The sequence below is a fragment of the Trachypithecus francoisi genome, unplaced genomic scaffold, assembly GCF_009764315.1.
Source record: "Trachypithecus francoisi isolate TF-2019V2 unplaced genomic scaffold, Tfra_2.0 Lachesis_group17, whole genome shotgun sequence".
Lineage (NCBI taxonomy): Eukaryota > Metazoa > Chordata > Mammalia > Primates > Cercopithecidae > Trachypithecus > Trachypithecus francoisi.
In genome coordinates, this window is record NW_022681462.1 from 82,654,723 (window position 1) to 82,679,739 (window position 25,017).

At 45.1% G+C, this 25,017-nt stretch overlaps 1 long non-coding RNA gene across 2 annotated transcripts in view; it reads left to right on the forward strand.

Moving 5' to 3' along the window:
* Nucleotides 1-1,400: 1,400 nt before the first annotated feature.
* The window catches only part of LOC117062614, a 34,888-nt gene continuing 11,271 nt past the window's right edge, over nt 1,401-25,017 (forward strand). Inside the window, exons 1-3 of one of the 2 annotated variants that reach the window (XR_004428452.1) lie at nt 1,401-1,697; nt 1,856-2,681; nt 3,767-3,909. This is a non-coding gene — a long non-coding RNA (uncharacterized LOC117062614). Of the gene's footprint in view, nt 2,682-3,766; nt 3,910-25,017 lie in introns of both variants that reach the window. The other variant, XR_004428451.1, reaches the window with a different exon arrangement.

Sequence of the window (25,017 nt, forward strand, 5' to 3'; positions counted from 1 at the left end):
TAACTTTCAAGACAATTGTCTCACTATGGACGTTAAAAAAATCTGGTTGACAAATGCACATGTATGTTTATTGCGGCACTATTCACAATAGCAAAAACTTGGAACCAACCCAAATGTCTATCAATGATAGACTGGATTAAGAAAATGTGGCACATATACACCATGGAATACTATGCAGCCATAAAAAGGGATGAGTTCATGTCCTTTGGAGGGACATGGATGAAGCTGGAAACCATCATTCTCAGCAAACTATCACAAGGACAGAAAACCATACACTGCATGTTCTCATGTCACACACTGGGACCTGTCGGGGGGTGGGAGGCAGGAGGAGGGATAGCATTAGGAGAAATACCTAATGTAAATGAGGAATTAATGGGTGCAGCAAACCAACATGGCACATGTGTACCTATGTAACCTGCAAGTTATGCACATGTACCCTAGAACTTAAAGTATAACAACAACAAAAAAGTCTGGTTGAAGCACACATAATGTCTTTGTTTTAGCCAATGTCCATCCTCTTTCCTTGGGACAGTAAGCTTCGACTTCGTTGTTTGACTGAAAGGTCTGGCAGGGTGCAGGATGAATCACTGAGAAGGAAAAGCACCTTATGACCTCAGCTGGATCAGCAGTGTTAAGGATGTTGAAGGAAATGTTTAAAACACTGAGCGCCTTGGTAATGAATGCTTCTGAATGTGCATGTTGTCACTGGAGTATTATGACAAGAAGGAGTTGGAGGGGAAAACCCATATGTTTCAGTCTTTTTTTAGTTCTGCATACTAGGGGTTCAGTAAATATATGTCTAATTCAATATAATTCATTTGTAATTTTCAAATTTTTTTTTTTACATTTGAGAGGTGAGGAAATAGGAGAAACAGAAAACGAGGGGAAGGAAGTCATCTCAAGGAAAAGTTAAATGCTTTAATGTCAAATTATATTAAAATGATTAAATTCATAAACTTATAGCTGAGGAGATAAAGGCATATCAATGTTATATTCTTTTAGGTGTTCCTATTGTGAATGAAAAAAAGTGCTTTTCTAAACATTACCTCTCCTCAATTTATTTGCAAGTATATATATTTAAACAATTCAGTATACTATTGCTATGGTCTGCATGTGTCCCCCAAAATTCATGTGTTGGAAATGTATTGCCCAGCACAACAATGGTTGGGAGGTAGAGGCTTTTAGGGTGTTGTTAGGTTATGAAGGCTCTACCCTTATGAATGGATAAATGCTGCTGTATTATAAAAATGGGGCCTGGCATGGTGGCTCAAGCCTGTAATCCCAGCGCTTTAGGAGGCCAAAGTGGGAGAATTGGTTGAGGCCAGGAGTTTGAAACCAGCGAGGGCAACATAGTGAGACCCCATCTTCACAAAAAAAAAAAATATTGAAAATGTAGCTGGGCGTGGTGGCACGCACCTATAGTCCTAGTTACTCCTGAGGCTGAAGCGGGAGGGTAGCCTGAGCCCAGAACTCTGAGGGTACAGTGAGCTATGATGGTGCCCCTGCACTCCAGTCTGAGTAACAGAGTGAGACCCTGTGTCATGAAAAAAATGAAAGTTAAAAAGGGTGAGCCTTGTGGGAGGTGGTTTGGTCTCTCTTGTCCTTCTACTTTCCACCATGTGAGGATGCAGCTGGAAGGCCCATACTAGATGCTGGTGCCTTGACCTTGGACTTCCCAGATCCCAGGAGTGTGAGAAGTAAGTTTCTATCCTTTATCAATTACCCAGGCTCAGGCACTGTGTTATCACAGCATAAAATGGACTAACATAGCACTGTGTCTCTTCTCTTTGCTGAATCAATACTTTTCATTGCAAATAGTAATATTGGCAATAACTTTTTTTTTTTTTTTTTTTAGCATTAACCACGTGCTTAAGGGTTGGAAACAGTGGTCTCAGGAGGAGGAAGGAAGCGAAGGTGATGGCAGGCTCTCCTCATACGTGTGACAGAGCCTCACATGCCAAGGGTAAACAGGCACTGGCCCTTTGAGAAGAAGGGGGAAACCTGGGCATTTCTGTTATTTATGGCAATCCACCTACATTTATGTCACACACCTACAATTCACAAAGCAATTTGCAAAAGTTACCACATTCATCCTCATTACTCTCCTGTGAGGTAGAGATTATCATGCTTATTGAACATGCAAAACACCGAGGCTCAAAGGGGATCGGGGGTCCTCAGTTACACAGCTAGCCAGTGGCACAGTTGGGGGTTGAACCCCATTTCCTGAATCCTGGACACAAGCTGAGCTGCCCTAGACCCACCTCCCTCCTGAGAAGGGGAGAGTATGCCCCACTGTGGCTGTGGCCGGCCTGCTTGACTTTGTTCTCTTTCAGGCACTACCATCCACCAGGGAGGAATCCAAGGCTCCTCCAGGGGAAAGAAAGCTCTGCAATTAGACTAAATATAGTCTGGGAAAGGCTGCCTCTCACTTGGACTAATTATCCTGTCGCCCATCAGAAGAACAAAGAGTGAAGAATTTTCAAGGCTCGTCATTTCCATTCCTTTCACTAGCTTGGACTTCTATATAATTGACCTGACCCCTCGGGCCTGGAGATAAATGTTAACAGAGCATACATGCTGAATGAGAAACATCTGGGCTGCTGAGGAAGACCACAGCGATAATTCTCCTTCACTTTCCAGCACAATCCAGAGTCCATCAGAATTGGAGGGACACTGGCCTGGTGAGAGATTACTCACTCCTAGTAATGCTCAGATGAGGGCAGGGAACAACAAGAGGCCATCGGTGGAAACCCAGTTGACAGCCAATTGCATAACGTATTGATATCCCATTTTGCAAAGCCCTTCTTGTTGTTCTGTCAATCACTGAACACATACTATGTGCAAGGCATGTGGGCAGTTTATTAAATATGTTTGAAGGAAGCCAGGGGAAACTCAATGGATCCCTAAGAGTTGAATTCAAAACCAAAGTTAGAGAAATTCAAGAGAAGGAAAGGTACTTTGGTCAAGACGTGTGCATAGCCGTTAAGGTTTGGGATAAAGAAGAGTTTCATTATTGAAGGTCAGTATGTCAGGGGCAAGTTTGAGCAATGAAATATTGTTTCAGGATGGTTTTATTAAATTCTTGTACTTTTAGGGAAGATCTGCAGAACACTTGGCATCAACCAGCAACAACATTTTTAAAAAGAATAGTGCTTCATAAAACACAGATAAAATCCTATTAACCACAGATATTACAAATGACTTTTTATTAACTTGTGACTTTCCATTGTGGATGATTTTCTTATGCAGGCATAACATCTGTTGATGGTCTCAGAAATTGTTCTATCTGTAATATAATAAGAATCTGTAATACCGCCTTTGACATCTGCAACAAGTTCCAAGTAAAATGACTGCAATAGAAAAAAAATGTTTTGCACATTTCAGATCAGATGTTGCACATTTAAAAATAAAATCTCATTTCTAAGAAAAAGGATGTAGCTTGTTCTACCAACGAGGCACAAAATAGAGTTCAAAGCGTTCATGCCACAGTTTGAGTCATCATCCAACCAAAGTGTGGAGAGACATCTTGTGTCTGGTTCATACATCTTGTGTCTGGCACTAACTAGTGGCTATCCAAGCTTCATCATCAACAACAATAACAGTACATATTTGCTGATAATCCCCTATGACAAGGTGAATGAACATGCTGAAATTATTAGGTTAGTGCCATAAAAAAAAAAAAAAAAAAAAAAAGACAAAAAGCTCAATTACTTTTGCACCAACCTAACATCATGAATTTTACATACACCTCCTTGCTTTCCTTTAGAGAGGAATGCTGCTACAAGACAGGATTCTGCTTCAGAACCCAGCTATGAGAGAGGCACTCCCCTGCTACCCAGAAAGTAGAAGAGAGGAATTAGACTCAAATCCACTGAAGTGCTTTGGGGAAGCGGAGCAGGAGGCAAAGAAGTAAGTTGAGGTGGGGAACCAGGACACATGAAGCTGAGCGGAGGACTGGACATTTTGGTGGTTTTGATTTTTCTATGTTGGTTAGTTCCCTACTTCTTTGGTGTCCTCTCTCCCTCTGCGCTATACCCACCACTCCCTGATGTCGTTCTGTTTTGCCTCACTCTTCTTCATCCTCTGCTTTGTCCAAAATCTGATTGCTCTGCTGCACATGTGAGATTTGAACCCCGTTACTCTGGAAATCTGGGCTGCCCCAAAGACCAAATTGGATTAATTATGCCCAAGCAAACTTTGAAAACATTTTAAAAAGAAAAGAAAAAAGGCCACATGAGCCGAAGACGGGTTCAGTGACCTGGAGCTGATTTGGCTCATTTGCATATCTTGGTAGGGTTTTCAAATGGTAGAGAAGGCAAGATCTTTTCCAGGAGCTTTTTGTTTGAATGACTTATTTATATAAGAGAATCAGTTAAATATAACCCTCACCAAAATAATTACATTAAAGTGCTGAAAACTCTGAAACAGTCACTCCCAGGTCAATTTTCTCTGCCCTGAGAGGAATGTGTTTCTGAATCTAGAAGTTAGGATAGCTTTGTCCACCCTCTCCTCAAACATGGCCAAGTGTCATGGAACACAGAATATAAAGGCCAGGCTTTCTAAGACTTTTAAGAGTAAAAGGTGTTTCTCTCCCTTTGCAGCCAAAAATAAATGACTGTGGATTAAGCAGTTACCTTCTAGACCACGGTTTCTAAGCCTTGACACTTGAAACTTTGGGTCAGGTAGGTCGTTGTTGTAGGGGCTGACCTGGCATTATAGGATTTTAGCAGCATCGCTGGCCTCCACTCAACTAGATGCCAGGAGTGCACGTCCACACACACATGTACAACTTATGACTACACAAAATGTCTGTAGACATCACCAAATGTCCCCTGGGAGATGAAAATCAACCCCTCTTGAGAACCACTGCTTTAGAGAAGGGGGTGAAATATTCTGTTCCAAAACATACATATAAGACCTTAAGTGTTTTCAAGTATTTAGGGAAAAATGGTGTTTTAGAAAAAAATATAGTGATAGCTTAACCTTCATAGGTTCCAGGGCACTGCTCCGAGCTGTGACTTCTGCTAAACTATTGTGCTTCGAAAGATTATGTGTCATAATCACTGCTATGGTTGTTACACCCAGTATAGTGCCCAGGGCACAGCATGTGCTTAAAAACATTTGTGACATTATTACCATTTAATGAGCAAATGCTATATGCCAAGCACTATGACTTGTTCATATGTCATCCTTAATCTTTACAACAACACTAACAGGACAGGCATTACAGTAAGACTCTTCAATAAAGCAAATCCAGATAGTCATGCAATTGTTATTTGATTCCCAGTTCCTTGCCTTCCCCCAGCTTCTATGGGAATAAGCTAAAATTTCTACCAACAAAAAGGGGGAGAACTGCAACTCACTTCTGGGAAGGGGAGAAGCAGAGAGTGAGTCCCCATTTCCTCTGTATTTGCTCAGCCACATTTCCCTGGATTCACACAAGGTGGCAGGTAACTAGGAAATTCCTGGAATAATTCCTCTGCTGTCCTAAGCACTTTAGTCAGCCACAGCACCCATGTTTGTCCCCATCAATATTTAAACTAGAGTAAACAATGTCCAGGTGGCTGTAAACCACAGCTGAGCCTGGGAAGGATTTAACTCGCATAGCCAGAACCCTGGAAACCCAAGTCATGACATACATTTCTCACTAATGCACCCTTGCATTTTATAAGATTGACCGCTTCTGCCCCACTCATCATACCATGCTGGAGTTTTACTGTATCATCTCCATGGTACAAATGAGGAAACTGAGGCCCTACGAGGTTGCACGATTTGTTCAAATCACAAAGCTGCTCAGTGGTGTCCCAAGATTTGAAACGTGTAAGGTTGAGCTAACTCCATATTCTTTCCACATGTATCTTCCAGATTGGAGCTGGTGATTGCCATTCCTGCATCCCATGTATCCTAATCCCCTGAATGGTTTTGAGGAGGGGGATCATATTCTCTATTGTGTGAGTTTGGGAGGGGCAGATGCACAGGACCTCGTCCAGAGCCAACAGCCTTCAAGTGTGTAGCCAGGCAAGTGTGTAGCAGGAATACGAGGACGAATAGCAGGCAGGACTGGACTGGCCAGGTAGGAACAGGCAGAGGCAAAACAGGCAGCCTTTATTATGAGATTGAACAAGATGAGGCAGAACCCATGATCCAGCACTTGCTCACTGCTCCTGCTGTAGACGGGACCACCGAGTGAATCCCTGCCTCCCAGAGAGGCCTGGGCAGGATGCCTGGCATCAGATAAGCCAGAGGTCTTGGCAGGCTGCCCAGATCCCACCAGGGGAAGCTGCAGTGTTGGGGAGCATGCATGCTAAATTACACACACACACACACACACACACACACACAAATGCATGTGAGGCAGAAGGCTAGCTGGGTATAGGAGTAAGCTGTGTTTCTTACATATATTTATCTCGTAGGGCTCTTTAATTCTTTAAAAAAGTTCTGCTTTGGGCAGTTGTGTGGTCACCAACCTGGTTGTTGGTGTAAGTCAGTGAGTGCTGCCAGGCAGCACAGACCAGGAGTCCAGCTAGTTAGGAAAGCCAAGTACATCATCGTTTCAAGCAGAGATGGCTGAAACCAAGATGCTTTAATTCAAAGAGGAGCCCCCGGGGCACAGTGACACCATTTCCCTTCACTGGGAACAACACTACAGGGAGGAAGCTAGGTCTGCTGTGGAGGTGTAAGCTGAACGAAAGGAAACAGAATAGAAACAAAGTTCAAATAAGTGGGTGGTGTCAGCACCCCCACCACCCACACCAGATGTGAGTGCCCTGCTGCACTGGGTAGGTGGTTCTTCCTAGCCAAGGGAGCCGGCTAACTGGAGGAGAGGAGATCAGGCTGGCATCTCACGGCAAGGACGTGGGATGGGTTCACCTCACCCCTCCATCTAGATACGACTGTTGTTTAAGAGGTGATACACTGGCCTGCCAGGATGCAAATCTGTGTACTCATAACCTTCACATCAAATTCTGTCAAATTCTGTTCTTAATTCTGCAGGGAAAACGATAGTGAACAATCACACCCATGACTTCCCTTCCCTTCATCATGTGAGCTCATGTCGTACATTGCATATGTTACAGGTTAAAATTATCTTCTATTATTTCGTTAATCAAATTCTATTGATGTAGATGAACTCATGCTTGGTCCTTCCTTCTTATTTCTTTTTTAATGCATGGAAAGTTAGTTGTATAGTAGTAGTTAGCAAGTTAGTAGCTTACACTTTTTAAAAATGTAGGCCAGGTACAGTGGCTCACTCCTGTAATCCTAGCACTTTAGGAGGCCGAGGTGGGTGTATCACCTGAGCCCAGGAGTTTGAGACCAGCCTTTCTACTAAAAATAGAAAGTAGAGACCCCATCTCTACTAAAAATACAAAAAAAAAAAAAATAGCCAGATGTGGTGGCACACGCCTGTCTGTAGTCCCAGCTACTAGGGAGGCTGAGGTGGGAGGATTGATTGCTTGAGCCCAGGAAATCGAACCTGCAGTGAACCATGATCATGCCACTGCACTCCAGCCTGGGTGACAGGAAATTCTTTAATTTTTAATTCTTTAAAAAAGTTTTGCTTTGGGCAGTTGTGTGGCCACCAACTTGGCTGTTGGTGTAAGTCAGTGTATAGTATATACGCTGGTCTTGATCTAGCTTCCTCCCTGTAGTGTTGTCTCAAAAAATAAAAATAAAAGACAAAAATGTGTTCAGATATTTATTGAACTACTATTTGGCTACTACTAGCACCTAGTAGGCTTTTTCAAGACCCTGGGGGACATAAGACAAATATAGTTCCTCCTCTCACGGCATTGACGTTCTGGTGGTGGGAGGATAATAGTGGGAAAGAAATATCTATGTAAACAATATAATTCCAAATAGGGATAAGCACATTAACTGAGACAACGCATTATCATTCCTAAATTATTGCATTTATTGTTGTGTATAATACTCTGAAGCTCACTCCGAATGATCTTCTCCCTTCTCCTCAGTGTCCTTATAGAGCATGAGCCTATTTGCATGTGTTCCTTCTGTCAGCAGGGGCACTTAGCTCAGCTATTATGTTTGCAATGGGCTGGTATGGTGGCATGGGTCATAATTTTTTTTTTTTTTTTTTTTGAGACGGAGTTTTGCTCTGTCACCCAGGCTGGAGTGCAGTGGCGCAATCTCAGTTCACCGCAACCTCTGCCTCCAGGGTTCAAGTGATTCTTCTGCCTCAGCCTCCCTCAGCTGGGACTACAGGTGTGCACCACCATACCCAGCTAATTTTTGTATTTTTAGTAGAGACAAGGTTTCACCATGTTGGCCAGGATGGTCTCGATCTCTTGACCTTGTAATCTGCCTGCCTCAGCCTCCCAAAGTACTGGGGTTACAGGTGTGAGTCACAGAGCCCAGCCTGGTCATAATTTTTTTCAGCCACATTAAATGATATACACGATCAATAAGTCAGTCGTGCCATAGATCTGCTGCAATGGTTAAGACGACCAGAAGTACCCAATAAGAGCTTTCTGGATGCACAGGCTTTTTTGTTATAATGAGAGTTTCACATTTAGTGTGTTGTGAGGCTGAATAATGGCCCCTCTAAGAGGTCCGTGCCCTCATCCCTGGAACTCTGACAAAAGGGAAAAGAAACTTGGCAGGTGCACTTGAGGTAAAGATCTTGAGATGTGGAAATTATCCTGGATTATCTGTGTGGGCCACAAAGCTCCTTGTAAGAGGGAGGCAGAGGACTGGAGCAGATGGAAGGCGATGTAACAGTGGAGGCAGAGGGAGAAAGGCAGTGTGACGTGAGGCCCCAAGTCAAGGAATGGGGACCGCCTCTCGAAGCTGGAAAGGCAACGGGCTCTCCCTGGAGCCTCCAGAGAAACCAGCCTGCAGAGACACCTTGATCTTAGCCCTGAAAAACTCATTTTGGATCTCTGACCTCTAGAATTGTAAAAGAATCATTTTGTGTTGTTTTAAGTCAGTGAATTTTGGTAATTTGTGACAGTAACAATAGAGAACTAATCCATGCGAGTTTTTTGTTTTTTTTTTTGAGACGGAATCTTGCTCTGTCACCTAGGCTGGAGTGCAGTGACGCGATCTCGGCTCACTGCAACCTCCACTTCCCAGGTTCAAGTGATTCTCCTGCCTCAGCCTCCCAAGTAGCTGGGATTACAGGTACATGCCACCATGCCTGGCTAATTTTTTTTGTATTTTTAGTAGAGACGGGGTTTTGCCACGTTGCTCAGGCTGGTCTTGAACTCCTGGGTTCAAGTGACCCACCTACCTCAGCATCCCAAACTGCTGGGATTCCAGGCATCAGCCAGCGCGCCCGGCCGCCAGCCATGTTTTCATCTAGACTCCACCACAGGACAATGTATGAATCCTTCTTCTCATTCTGGTTCCATCTCTTCTGTCTAGTTGCTGAGCAGTTCTCAAACTGGGAAGTTAGAAAGAATGACAGGACTGTCTAGAGAAGGAAGGTCATGTAACTGGAATCTGATCTCCTTTTCCCCTAGAGGCTAACATTATATCCTCTCTCTCCTGCCTTATTTTTAAGTCTCTTCTCAAGAAACATGAATGGGAATCCTGTTTGCCTCCCTGTGCTCCCAGTTGAGAGATGCTGCATTGAACTGGAAAGGTTAGACTGATCTGGAGAGTCCAGATGGAATAGTCCCAATACTTACTCCCTAGCAGGCAATTAAGGAATCTATAAGGAATAAATGAGTCAATGAGTCTACAAGGGATCCAATCAGTCATCAAGCCTTTATCATGCACCTATAATTTGCCAGGCACTATACTGATACTTGAGAGAAAAAAATAATTAAGCACACTCCTGACCTGGAGGAAAGAAGGTATGTCCACACTTAATTTTAGAACAATACATAAAATTCCATAATGGCAGGATCAAAAGTACCATAGGAACACAGGATAGGGGTCCAGTCTGACTAGCAGATTGGCGGTGACTCTGCATATGAAATATCATCTGATCTGGTCTTTGAAGGCGGTGTGAAAATTTCAGAGAGAAAAGGCTGCATGTTTCAGGCAGAGGAGAAAGGGCCTGGCAATGCATTGTTTAGTAGCCTGAGTGCTACATCTTTAATCCCCTTCCTTACCCTACAGTGCCTCTTCCCCTCACATGGCTCCATTAAAAAAGTAACATTGGCTGGGTGCGGTGGCTCACACCTGTAATCCCAGCACTTTGGGAGGCCGAGGTGGGTGGATCACAAGGTCAGGAGTTCGAGACCAGTCTGGCCAATATGGTGAAACCCTGTCTCTACTAAAAATACAAAAATTAGCTGGGCATGGTGGCGGGCACCTGTAATTCAAGCTACTCAGGAGGCTGAAGCAGGAGAATCACTTGAACCTGGGAGGCAGAGGTCACAGTAAGTGAAGATCACGCCATTGCACTCCAGCCTGGGTGACAGAGCGAGACTCTGTCTAAATAAATAAATAAATAATCTTTTGAAATAACGTTAAGCTTCACAGAGAAAGAACTTGGGTAGGAGCCATGCATAAAGTACACTGGAAACCAGAAATCGATAATGTATGATAAGAAACAATGTTCTTCTAAACATAGAATTAGTGGCTTCAAATTAGCTTCCACTCGGCCTTCACTTAGCTCTAGCCACCATTTAAGTCTTATTCCCTGTTAATATACAACCTTATGATAGTTGAACATTTCTCCTTTTTTTTTTGGAGACAGAGTCTCGCTCTGTCACCTAGGCTAGAGTGCAGTGGCATGATTTTGGCTCACTGCAAGCTCCGCCTCTCGGGTTCACACCATTCTCCTGCCTCAACCTCCCGAGTAGCTGGGATTACAGGCCCTAGCCACCACACCCAGCTAATTTTTTGTATTTTCAGCAGAGACGGGGTTTCACCGTGTTAGCCAGGATGGTCTCAATCTCCTAACCTCGTAATCTGCCCGCCTTGGCCTCCCAAAGTGCTGGGATTACAGGTGTGAGCCACTGCGCCTGGCCCGGAGTCGTTCCAGTTTTTTATGCTTCTTTTTGTTTTGAAACTGAGTTTCACTCTTGTCGCCCAAGCTGGAGTGCAATGGCGCAATCTCAGCTCACTGCAACCTCTGCCTCCCAGGTTCAAGGGATCCTCCTGCCTCAGCCTTCCGAGTACCTGGGATTACAGATGCACGCCACAATGCCCAGCGAAATTTTGTATTTTTAGCAGAGATGGGGTTTCACCATGTTGGCCAGGCTGGTCTCAAACTCCTGACCTCAAGTGATCCTCCCACCTTGGCCTCCTGAAGTGCTGAAATTACAGGTGTGAGCCACCGCAGTTGGCCTATGCTTGTTGACAGAGCTACAGTGAACATGTCACAGAGCTACAGTGAATATATATCACAGTTTTTTCTCCTTTAAAAGGTATGCTGAGTTTCAAGCTCTTGTTATATTGCTGCCACATTCCTCTCTGGTTAAAGTGTCACCAGCTATGCTTCAGGGGTTTATTTTCCCACTCCCCCGCTAAACTGGGTTTTATTTTTATTTATTTTGGCTTGTGTCATGGTAGCATTAAATGATTTAATTGGTATTTTAAAATTGCTAATGTGATTTTGTGAGAATTAAAGTAGATAATATATCTACAAAGACCTGGCACATAGTAAGCTATTATTATTATTACTCCTGGCAGTTATCGAATAAAAAGTTAGATAATGTAGTGACCTTATATATTTGTGTTTTGTTCTTATGTTTTTGTGCGGAGGGGTTCTTTCTCTTCATCCACATGGGAGCTCCTGCTCAGTCCTTTCTCTTTGCTATCCTCACTCTGTGAGTGACTTCATTTAGTCTCATGCCTTTAATGCCATCTGCATGCTGGCAGCACTGAAGTTCATGTCTCTGGTGTGGACCTCTCCGCTGTACTCCCGCATGTCTAACTGCCTATTCAACTTCTCTGCCTGGAGGTGGCATCTCACACTTAACTGTGCAGACTGAACTTCGATTCCTTGCAGATGTTGCTCCTCCCATTGCCTTTCCCATCTCAGTGACAATACCCTCCTTCCAGGCTCTCAAGCTGAAACCTTTGAGTATTTCTTTTCTCTTTTGTTTTCTTTCTTTCTTTCTTCTTCTTTTTTTTTTTTTTTTGAGACAAGGTCTTTCTCTGTTGCTCAGGCTGGGCTGCAGTGGTGCAACCACAGCTCACTGCAGCCTCAGCTTCCCAGGTTCAAGAGATCCTCCCATGTCAGCCTCCCAAGTAGCTGGGACCATAGGCATGCACCACCATGCCTGACTAATTCTTTGTTTGTTTTTAGAAATGGGGTCCCACTATGTTGCCCAGGTTGGTCTCAAACTCAGGACCCAAGTGATCCTCCTGCCTCGGCCTCCCAAAGTGCTAGGATTACAGGTATGAGCCACCACCCCCATCCAGTATTTCTTAACTCATGTTTTTCTCTTACACTCCGCATCCAGCCTCTGAATCCTTTAAACACTTTCTTCAAAATATATACAAAACACTGTCTTTGAAATATTCCAGCATCTTCCCATCACCTCCACCCTCACCATGCTGGCCAAGACACCATCTTTCTCCTGGATCTCTCACCTGTAAAACCTTCCAGCTGATTTTCCTACCTGTACATATCCATCTTCAGGACCTCAGATTTGACTGTGGGTCTCCTCCTGATCATGAGAAGCTACCACAGTCCCAGCTGCAGCGTGAGACGTGACAGTGTGCAGTGGAAGAAGAAGGTATCTCTTATGAAGAGGGAGAAAATCATTACCAGAAGTTCTCCAGCAGTGTCCCCTCACTTGCCTGTCCCTAAGCCAGTCTTTGGCAAAAGGAAGGTGATTGCCAGGCTGATAGAGTCTAGTCAGGACTACCATTGAGCTGAGGAGGAGGTCATCTTCTCTTGCAAGTAGACCCCTAAGCAAAACTGGGGCTCTGTTTATTGGAGAAGAAATGGGGGTAGATTTGGGTAAACATCCAAACAGAATCTGTCACAGGCCGAGTGCAGTGGCTTATCACCTGAGGTCAGAAGTTTGAGACCAGCCTGGCCAATGTGGTGAAACCCTATCTCTACTAAAAATACAAAAATTAGCTGGACGTGGTGGCAGGCACCTGTAGTCCCAGCGACTCGGGAGTCTGAGGCAGGAGAATTGATTGAACCCGGGAGGCGGGAGGTTTCAGTGAGCCAAGGTTGCGCCACTGCACTCCAGCCTGGGTGACAGAGTGAGACTCTGTCTCAAAAAAAAAAAAAAAATATATATATATCTATATATCTATATATCTATATCTGTCACAATGGTGGCAGTCAGTGTAAGAGAGTTGCATTGCTTTTCTGAGCCACTTGGTATGGGTGGTTCTAGTACCGCAGATATTAGCCATTAAAAAGGAACAGAGACCTGCTCCTGACCAAGCAGGGGTAGATATGTGGCAGGTAACCAAGGTATCTTTCTGCCTACCAGGTCCTACCTTTCTTGGAGTCCCTTTATCCCAGGGCAATGGAAGAAGGTATTTACTCATTGTATCGTGTGCTAGAGCTGCCAGAACAAATTACCACAAACGAGTTGGCCTAAGACAGCAGAAATTCATTTTCTCACAGTTCTAGAGGCTAGAAGTCTGAAATCAAGGTGTTGGTAGGGCCACATTCTCTCAAAACTCTAGTGGAGAATTTCTTGCATGCCTTTTCTTAGCTTCTGCTGTTTTTTTTTGAGACGAAGTCTCGCTCTTGTCCCCCAGGCTGGAGTGCAATGGCATGATCTTGGCTCACTGCAACCTCCACCTCCTGGGTTGAAGTGATTCTCCTGCCTCACCCTCCCGAGTAGCTGGGACTACAGGTGCCTGCCACCAAGCCCGGCTAATTGTTGTATTTTTAGTAGAGACGGGGTTTCACCGTGTTGGCCAGGCTGGTCTTAAACTCTAGACGTCAGGTGATCCGTCTGCCTCGGCCTCCCAAAGCGCTGGGATTACAGGCGTGAGCCACCACGCCCGGCCTGGTGTTGCTCTTTAGTTTGCGGGTGCATCACTCCAATCTCTGCCTCCATTATCACACATCATTCTCACTGTATGTCTTCTCCTTTTCTTCTTCTTCTTTTTTTTAAAATTATTTTTGAGACAGTCTCGCTCTGTTGACCAGGCTGGAGTGCAGTGGCACAATCTTAGCTCACTGCAACCCCCACCTCCTGTGTTCAAGCAATTTTCCTGTCTCAGCCTCCCAAGTAGCTGGGATTACAGGTGCACACCACCACAGCTGGCTAGTTTGTGTGTTTTTAGTAGAAATGGGGTTTCACCATGTTGACTATGCTGGTCTCCAACACTTGACCTCAGGTGATCTGCCCGCCTCAGCCTCCCAAAGTGTTGGGATTACAGGCATGAGCCACCACGCCCAGCCATCTTCTCCTCCTTATAAGGATAGTCATACTGCATTAAGGACCACTCTACTCCCGCATGACCTCATCTTAACTAATTACATCTGCAATGACCCTATTTCCAAATAAGGTCAGAGTCTTAGGTACTGGGGGTTAGGACCTCAGGACTTCAGCATATCTTTTGTGGGACACAGTTCATTCATTCCATAACACCTATATTCAGAATACAACTTAGAATGTAAATTTTCTTTACTTCCTCCTTTCCAATCTGGACGCCTTTTCTTTCATTTTCTTGCCTAATTGCCCCGGCTAGAACTCAGTCCAATGTTGAACAGAAGTGGCTAGAGCAGACATCCTTGTCTTGTTCCTGATCTTAGGGGGAAAGCATTCCATCTTTCACCATTAAGTCTGATGTTAACTGTGGGTTTTTCACAGATGGCCTTTATCAGCTTGAAAAAGTTCTTTCTTTTTTCTAGTTTACTAAGATTTTATCATCAATAACGGATTTTGTATAATACATTTTCTGCATCTATTAAGATGATCATATGGTTTTTGTCCTTTATCTTACTGATATGATGTATTGCATTAGTTGATTTTTGGATATTAAACCAACCTTGTATTAGTAATAAATCCAATTTGGTTGTGGTGTATAATATATTTATTTATTTATATATTTTTGGCTGCTTCTGCAGAGCAGGGCTACCCCCTAGGCAGAGAGTAGCCTGGTGTATGATTCCTTTAATATGCAGCTGAATTTGGTTTACTAGTACTTTGTGTCCATATGTCTGAGAGATATTGATCTGTACTTCCTTTCTGGTGATACCTATGTCTGGTTTCAGTATCAGGGTACTACTGGCCTGTTCGCTATTGTTTGGTAGGACTCACCAGTAAAGCTATGTGGGCTTCAGCTTTTCTTTGTGGGGTGTTTTTTTTGTTTTTTTCTGAGATAGAGTCTCGCTTTATTGCCCAGGCTGGAATGCAGTGGTGCAATCTCAGCTCACTACAACCTCTGCTTCCTAGGTTCAAGCAATTCTCCTGCCTCACCCTCCCAAATAGCTAGGATTACAGGTGCCCGCCACCACCCTCAGCTAATTTTTGTATTTTTAGTAGAGACAGGGTTTCACCATGTTGGTCAGGCTAGTCTCGAACTCCTGACCTCAGGTGATCCACCCACCCTAGCCTCCCAAAGTGGACCGGGCCTGGGGGGTGTTGTTTGCTTTTTGATTACTAATTAAATCTCAGGGCCAGGCACAGTGGCTCAGGCCTGTATTCCCAACATTTTGAGAGGTTGAGGCAGAAGGATCACTTGAGGCCAGGCATTAGAGACCACCCTGGGCAACATAGGGAGACCCCCATCGCTACAGAAATAATGAAAAATTGGCCAGATATAGTAGTGCACAACTGTAGTCCCAGATACCCGGGAGGCTATGGTAGAAAGGGTCACTTGAGCCCAGGAGTTTCAGGTTGCAGTGAACTATGATCACACTGCTGCACTCCAGCCTGGGTGAGAGTGAGACCCTGTCTCAATATATGTATATAGAATTACTTGTTCTAGGTCTCTTTCGATTTTTATTTCTTTTGAGTCCGTTTTGGTAGTTTTGGTAGTTGTCTTTCTAGGAACCTCTTCATTTCCTCTCAGTGATTGAATGTGTTGGTGTACGGTTATTCATAGCGTTCTCTATGATCCTTTCGACTCCAGTAAGGTCATTAGTCATGACCCCTCTTTCATTTCTGAATTTAGTAATTTGAGTCTTATCTTTCTCTTGGTTATTCTAGCTGAAAGGGTGTTAATTTTGTTCATCTTTTTTAAAAAACAGATTTTGGTTTCATTGATGTTCTCTGTAATTTTTTTTTCTCTTTTTTTTTTCTGTTTTCTTTTTTTTTGTTTCGTTTGTTTGCTTATTTGTTTGTTTGAGACAGGCTCTCACTCTGTTGCCCAGGCTGGAGTACAGTGGCGCAATCATGGCTCACTGCAGCCTCGAGCTCTTGTGCTTGAGCGATCCTCTCACCTCAGCTTCCCAAATAACTGGGATTATAGGCGCACGCCACCACACTTGGCTGTTTTGTGTGGTTTTGTTTTTTGTTTTTTTTGTTTTTTTTTTGAGACAGAGTCTCGCTCTGTTGTCCATGCTAGAGTACAGTGGCACAGTCTCAGCTCACTGCAACCTCAACCTTCCGGGTTCAAGCAATTTTCAGCCTCCTGAGTAGCTGAGATTACAGGTGTACACCACCACGCCCAGCTAATTTTTTGTATTTTTAGTAGAGACAAGGTTTCACTATGTGGCCAGGCTGGTCTCCAACTTCTGGCCTCAAGTGATCCGCCTGTCTCAGCCTCCCAAAGTGCTGGGATTACAGGCAGGAGCCACTGCACCAGACCATACCTAGCTAATTTTTAAATTTTTTTGTAGAAACAGGGTCTCACCATGTTGCCCAGGCTGGCCTCTAATACCTGGACTCAAGTGATCCTCCCACCTTGGCTTCCCAAAGTGTTGCAATTACAGGAATGAGCTACTGCGCCTGGCCTTTTTCTTTTTTCTTTTTTTTTTTTTTTTGAGCAATCGCAGCTCACTGCAAGCTCTGCCTCCCAGGTTCAAGTGATTCTCCTGCCTCAGCCTCCCCAGTAGCTGGGACTACAGGTGCCAGCCACCACACCCAGCCAATTTTTTTGTATTTTTAGTAGAGACGGGGTTTCACCGTGTTAGCCATGATGGTCTCAATCTCCTGATGTCGTGATCCGCCCGCCTCGGCCTCCCAAAGTGCTGGGATTACAGGCATGAGCCATAGCGCCTGACCCCTTTTTCTATTTTCGATTGCATTAATCTCCATTCGAATCTTTATTTTTTCTTCTGCTGCTTGTTTTAGGTTTACTTCACTCTTCTTTTTTCTTTGTTTTAAGGTGGAAGATTAAGTTATTGGTTTGAGCTTGTTCTTTTTTTGTGGAAGCATTTATAGCTATAAATTTCCATCTCAGCACCGCACTAGCTGTATCTCATATTTTGGTATGTTGTGCTAAGTTTTTAAATAAACTATTTAAAAATTGTATGTTAAATTATTGACTTGCATTTATGTAGGTACTAGTCACTGCAATTTTGAAGATAAAAACGTATAAAATGTATTACTCACATTTAAGGAGGGAGAGTAACTTACTGAATAATGTAATGAAATATTAGCTATGGATTAAGAATTATAGTATGTATAGAGTATAAAGGTATTATGTATTAATTTGCTTCTCTTTTTTTTCCTTTTAGTTATTCATAACTTGGTATGTCTTACCATGGAGGCAGCAGGGCCAAATCTTGACCCCATTATACGTTTCCTATAAGTTACCCGAATTACAGACATTGTGCTTAGGAGGAAACAGCCTCCATAACCCTTATAAGCTGAAGACTACTGTGTGAAATTTGCATCTTTCACTTCAGGGCATCACTGCTTCAAGTTTTTTTTTGTTGTTATTGCTGTTTTCGTTTTTTTGAGACGGAGTCTCACTCTGTCGCCCAGGCCGGAGTGCAATGGCACGATCTCGGCTCACTGCAACCTCCACCTCCCAGGTTCAAGCAATTCTCCTGACTCAGCCTCCTGAGTAGCTGGGATTATAGGCACCCACCACCACACCCAGATAATTTTTGTATTTTTGGTAGAGACAAGGTTTCATCATCTTGGCCAGGCTGGTCTCAAACTCCTGACCTCAGGTGATCAACCTGCCTCGGCCTCCCAAAGTGCTGGGATTACAGGCATGAGCCACCACACCGGGACTGTTTTAAGTTGTATCAGGAAACCAGCAACTTTTTGTTTAATCACCTCTTTTTTTTTTTTTTTTTTTTTTTTGAGATGGAGTCTCGTTGTGTCGCCCAGGCTGGAGTGCAGTGGCGCGATCTCGGCTCACTGCAAGTTCCGCCTCCCGGGTTCCCGCCATTCTCCCGCCTCAGCCTCCAAGTAGCTGGGACTACAGGCGCCCGCCACCTCGCCCGGCTAGTTTTTTGTATTTTTAGTAGAGACGGGGTTTCACTGTGTTAGCCAGGAGGGTCTCCATCTCCTGACCTCGTGATCCACCCGCCTTGGCCTCCCAAAGTGCTGGGATTACAGGCTTGAGCCACCGCACCTGGCCTTTTTTTTTTTTTTTTTGAGACAGCATCTCACTCTGTTGCCCAGGCTGGAGTGCAGTGGCGCAATCTTGGCTCACAGCAACCTCCACCTCCCAGGTTCAAGTGATTCTTCTGCCTCAGCCTCCCGAGTAGCTGCGAATACAAGTGTGGGCTACCATGCCTGGCTAATTTTTGTATTTTTAGTAAAGACAGGGTTTTGCCATGTTGGCCAGGCTGGTCTCGAACTCCTGACCTCAGGTGATCTTCCTGCCTCAGCCTCCCGAAGTGCTAGGCATGAGCCACCATGCCCAGTGTCACCTCTATTTTTACAGAACCATTTTTAAGACCCATGGGTGGGATTAGCTCAATGATAAAGTATGTCCTTACATTTCCTAGGGATTAGAAAAACCAAAGGCTAAAAAGAGAAGCACTACCATGAGCCTGTACCTCCTGTGTTTCCCTCTGAAAAAGATACTTTTCTTTACCTTCTCCCAATTCCTTCCCTTACCGTACCCAACATCATTGTGGTGCTAACCTTCTGTCAGTACCCAAGCATTCCCCTGCGTTCCATGTGGGTCTCCTCTCTCCAACGAAATCCTCCAAATTTCTCCTTATGTCTTAGGAGCTGTCACTCCCTCCTACTGCTCTCTTTCCCCAAGGGAAGCTGACTTCAGTGTCTCATTGAATTCACTGTAGGAAAACTTGACATTCAAGCTAGTATTTCTCTGAGTGTGTTTCCTTGCATAGCAACACTGCTTACTTACACACTTCTGCCCAGGAGTAGCCAGCCCTGGCATCTCCACCCTGGGGTATTTATAGGCTGTTATCACAGCTCCCCTGTTTCACAGGCTGTGAAGGGAGCTGGGCACCTTTCAGACCCGCTTCTCCCTCCATCCATGTACAGGCAGAAGCTGGAATCTGCCACTCTAGAGCAAAGCACGGGACAAGCACCAATCAGTTCAAAGTACAGCTCAACCAGAAACTGTCCACACACCAAGCTGGAGTTGGAGCTATTCACACCCCTTAGCCCTAGGGTCACCCCCTCATCCTGTCAGCAGAGCTTCGCCCAGCCTGCTGCTTACACAGCTGCAAAGGGGCTGCTCCTCCTCTCCCGTGTCTGCTTCAGGCCCTGGCTGCTGACCACAGGCCAGCTTTGAGCTGCCAACCAGTGTATCCATTGTTGACTTAATTGGGGAACACTTTTTGACCTTTCAAAGTTAGTCATACCTTGAAGAGATTGCAGGTTTGGTTCCAGACCACTGCAATAAAGCAAATATTGCAGTAAAGTGAGTCACACAAATTTTTTGGTTTCCCAGTGCATATAAAAGTTATGCGGCAAGGCGCAGTGGCTCACACCTGTGATCCCAGCACTTTGGGAGGCCGAGACAGGTGGATCACGCGGTCAGGAGTTCGAGATCAGCCTGGCCAATATGGTGAAACCCTGTCTCTACTAAAGATACAAAAATCAGCTGGGTGTAGTGGCGCATACCTGTAGTCCCAGCTGCTGGGGAGGCTGAGGCAGGAGAAGAATCGCTTGAACCCGGGAGGCGGAGGTTGCAGTGAGCTGAGATCACGCCACTACACTCCAGCCTGGGCGGCAGAGCAAGACTCTGTGTCAAAAAAAAAAAAAAAAAGTTATGGGCTAGACATGGTGGCTCATACCTGTAATCCCAGCACTTTGGGAAGTCGGGGTGGGCAGATCACCCAGAGGTCAGGAGTTTGAGACCAGCCCGGCCAACATGGTGAAACCCCACCTCTACTAAAAATACAAAAATTAGCCAGGTGTAGTGGCGGGCACCTGTAATCCCAGCTACTCGGGAGGCTGAGGCCTGAGAATCGCTTGAACCTGGGAGGCAGAGGTTGCAGTGAGCCGAGATCATGCCACTGCACTCCAGCCTGGGTAACAGAGCAAGACTCCGTTGCAAAAAGAAAACAAAAAAATAGTTAAGTTTGCCCACACATACAAAAAGCTGGGCACAGTGGCATGGACTTGTAGTTCCAGCTACTTAGGAGGCTGAGGCAGGAGGATCACTTGAGCCCAGGAGTTCAAGGCCATAGTGTACTTGACTATGCCTGTGAATAGCTACTGCACTCCAGCCTGGGCAACATAGTGAGACTTTGTCTCAAAAAAATGTTTTATTGGCTGGGCGTGGTGGCTCACACCTGTAATCCCAGCACTTTGGGAGGCAGAGGTGGGTGGAACACGAGGTCAGGAGATCGAAACCACCCTGGCTAGCATGGTGAAACCCTGTCTCTACTAAAAGTACACAAAATTAGCGGGCGCCTGTAATCCCAGCTACTCGGGAGGCTGAGGTGGGAGAATGTCGTGAACCCGGGAGGGGGAGCTTGCAGTGAGCTGAGACTGCGCCGTAGCACTCCAGCCTGGGTGACAGAGCGAGACTCCATCTCAAAAAAAAAACCCTAGGACTTTTAGAACAGTAAATGAGTGTTGGCTTCAACTCTAAGTCACCAGCTGCATTAGTTCCTAACAAGAAAGTCAGCCTGTCCTTTGAAACTTTGAAGCCAAGCATTGACTTCTCTCTATGAAGATACCTAGATGGCATCTTCTTCCAATAGAAGCCGGTTTCATCTATATTAGAAATGTGTTGTTTAGGGCAGCCACCTTTGTCAGTGATCTGAGCTAGAATCTTCTGAACCACTTGCTGCAGCTTCTCCATCAGCACTTGCCGCTTCACCTTGCACTTTTATGTTATGGAGATGGTTCTTTCCTTAAACCTCCTGAACCAACCTCTGTTAGCTTCTAGCTTTTCTTCTGGAGCTTTCTTACTTCTCTTAGCCTTCAAAGAATTGAACAGGGTTAGGGCCTTGGTCTGGATTAGCCTTTGGCTAAAGGGAATGCCGTGGCTGGTTTGATCTTCTATCCAGACCACTGAAACTTTCTCCATATCAGCAATAAGGCTGTTTTGCTCTCTTACTCTGTGTTCACCGGAGCAGCACTTTAAATGTCCTTCAAGAACTTTTCCTGGCTGGGCACGGTGGCTCACACCTGTAATCCTAGCACTTTGGGAGGCCGAGGTGGGCGGATCACAAGGTCAGGAGTTTGAGACCAGCCTGGCCAATATGGTGAAACCCCATCTCTACTAAAAATACAAAAATTACGCAGATGTGGGGGCGGGTGCCTGTAGTCTCAGCTACTTGGGAGGCTGAGGCAGGAGAATCGCTTGAACCCCTGAGGCGGAAGTTGCAGTAAGCCCAGATGGCGCCACTGCACTCCAGCCTGGGTGACAGAGCGAGACTCCATCTTAAAAAAAAAAAAACGAACTCTTCCTTCGCGTTCACTTGGCTGTTTGGCACAAGAGGCCTAGCTTTTGGCCTATCTTGGCTTTCAACATGTCTTCCTCGCTGAGCTTAATCACTTCTAGCTTTTGATTTAAAATGAGAGACCTGTGACTTATTTCACTTGAACATTTAGAAGCTATTGTAGGGTTACTAACTGGCCTAATTTCAACATTGCTGTATCACAGGGAATAGGGAGGCCCAAGGAGAGGGGGAGAGACGGGGGAACTGTCAGCTGATGGAGCAGTCAGAATGCACACAGCATTTATCGATGAAGTTCCCTGTTTTTTGTGGGCTTTTATGCTCATGACACCTGCAAACAATTATAATAGTAACATCAAAGATTACTGAGCACAGATCGCTAAAACAGATAAAATGATAATGAAAAAGTTGGAAATATTGCAAGAATTACCAAAATGTGAGACAGGGATATGAAGTGAGCCCAGGCTGTTGGAAAAGTGGCACCAATAGACTTGCTAGACTAACAGGGTTGCCACAAACCTTCAATTTGTCAAAAATGCAATGTATTTGAAGGACAATAATGCAAAGTGCTATAAAATGGGCTATAACTACATACAATTCTGTTTGTAGGTTTCAGTCCTGAGTATGGGTTATCCTGTAATTCAGGGAAGAAAAGAGATGGTAGAAAGATTAATAAGTGTAACACTAACACATTTTTTAAAGTTTTTTTTTTTTTGAGTTTTTGTTTGTTTGTTTGTTTGTTTTTTGAGATGGAGTTTCACTCGTCACCCAGGCTGGAGTGTGGTGGCAAAATCTGAACTCACCGCAACCTCCACCTCCTGGGTTTAAGTGATTCTCCTGCCTCAGCCTCCCGAGTAGCTGGGATTACAGGCACATGCCACCACGCCCAGCTAATTTTTGTATTTTTAGTAGAGATGAGGTTTCACCATGTTGGCCAGGCTGGTCTCGAACTCCTGACCTCAAGTGATCCACCCGCCTCAGCCTCTCAAAGTGCTGGGATTACAGGAGTGAGAACCCAAAACAGCCAGGCCTGGAGCTATAGCGAGGGCCCAGTTTGGCAGCTGCTGCGTCTACTTCCGGCTCCTATTTTGTCAGCCTTTCTAAGGAACAGCATTGGGGCCTTCATGGATCACCTCCAAAATTACACCTTTCCAGACCTCCACCATGCCTTTTTTTTTTTTTTTTTTGAGACAGAGTCTCATTCTGTCACGTAGACTGAAGTGCAGTGGCGTGATCTCGGCTAGCTGCAGCCTCTGCCTCCTGGCTCAAGTGATACTACCACTTCAGCCTCCCGAGTAGCTGGGACTACAGGTGCTCACCACCACATCCAGCAAGTTGTTTTGTTGTTGTTGTTGTTGTTGTTGTTGTTTTGGTGATGGTGTTTCACCATGTTGCCCAGGCTGGTCTCAAACTCCTGGAATCAAGTGACCTGCCTGCCTCAGCCTCCCAAAGTCTTGGGATTACAGCTGGAGCTACCATGCCCAGCCTGTGCTATTTTATTTTATTTTATTTTATTTTTTTAAAGAATCAGGGTCGGCTGGGTGCGGTGGCTCAATCCTGTAATCCCAGCACCTTAGGAGGCCGAGATGGGCAGATCACGAGGTCAGGAGATCGAGACCATCCTGGCTAACACAGTGAAACCCCGTCTCTACTAAAAAATACAAAAAACTAGCCGGGCGAGGTGGCGGGCCTGTAGTCCCAGCTACTCGGGAGGCTGAGGCTGGAGAATGACGTGAACCCGGGAGGCGGAGCTTGCAGTGAGCTGAAATCCGGCCACTGCACTCCAGCCTGGGCGACAGGGTCTCACTCTGTTACCCAGGCTGGAGTGCAGTGGTACAATTATAGCTCACTGAAGTCTCAAACTCCAGGACTCAAGCAATCCTTGCCCCCAGCCTCCTAAGCAGCTAAGACTACAGATGAACCACCAAACCAGCTAATTAAAAAAAATTTTTTTGGCTGGATGTGGTGGCTCACGCCTATAATCCCAACACTTTGGGAGGCGAAGAGGTGGGTGGATCACCTGAGGTCAGGACTTCAACACCAGCCTGGCCAACATAGTAAAACATCGTCTCTACTAAAAATACAGAAATTTGCCTGGTGTGGTGGTGTGTGCCTATAGTCCCAGCTCCTCGGGAGGCTGAGGCAGGAGGATCTCTTGAACCTGGGAGACAAAGGTTGCAGTGAGCCAAGATCGTGCCACTGCATTCCAGCCTGGGCGACAGAGCAAGATTCTGTCTCCAAAAAAAAGAAAAGAAAAAAATGTTTTTTTTTAGACAGAGTCTCATTATGTTGCCCAGGATAGTCTCCAACTCCTGGCCACCCCTGTCTCGGTCTCCTGGTGCTCCTGTTTGTGTTCCTGTCCAGGGTATTAGGATATCTCTGGACTGAAGACATTCAGGCCACACTACCCAGAGGGCTCTTGCTGTCCTCAGTCATCCACCCTTCAACATTTACAAACAGATGAACACTAGGCTAAATATACAGTTAGTGTTACAGTCAGCAAAGCAAATGAATACCAGCCATTTAATGATGCCTTCTTATCGTTCTGCTATATGGTGTTTAATAAGCTCTAGTTACAGTGATATATTGCTGGTGACTCAGATACTTATTTGTACATTAACCCTGACCCCTGATTCATAAACCAATAAAATATGAACTTGCAATTTATTGTATGTACCCGCAGTAGGCCTATTTCACCACTAGAAGGCAAAGGTGCGGTGTTTCTGCCTTTTTCTTTTTCTGGGTAGCTTAAAGCTAATGTGCCACAGTGAGCAGAGGGGTCCCAGGTTCCTGGAGTCTGATAGGGCATGGGAGGCAAAGAAATGGGCAGTTATTGTTCAAGGGGTACAACATTTCATCTGCGGATGATGGAAAAGTTCTGGGGATGGATGGTGGTGATGGCCACACAGCAATGTGAATCTAATTCATGCTACTGAACTGCACACATTAAAATGGTTGCAATGGTAAATTTTATGTATATACATTTTACCAGAATTTTTAAAAATTAAAGCATATATATCGCTGAAAATCTCAGCTCCAGGTTGTTAACATCTTGTCTTTTAAAGCAGCTGTCTGCTCCCTGGTACCCGCCCAAGGAGCCCATTCTCGGGCACAGGGACAGCCCTGCTGTCTGGCTTGGCAAACAGGAGACCTCAGAAAAGGCTAGCTGTCTCCAGCATGTCCTTGAAAGCTCTTAAGAGCCCTCATGTCCCAACCTTCCATTAGAGTCACCGTGTGGGTCCCCAGCCTGGATAATCACCATCGTATGCTGCTTTGGCCTGACGCCGCCAGCACTGATGGGGAGAAGCAACGCGCCAGCTGGCTCTGCCGCGGCCCCAGTGCTATTGCACCCAGCAGGGACCTCTCTGTTGCTTGGCGAT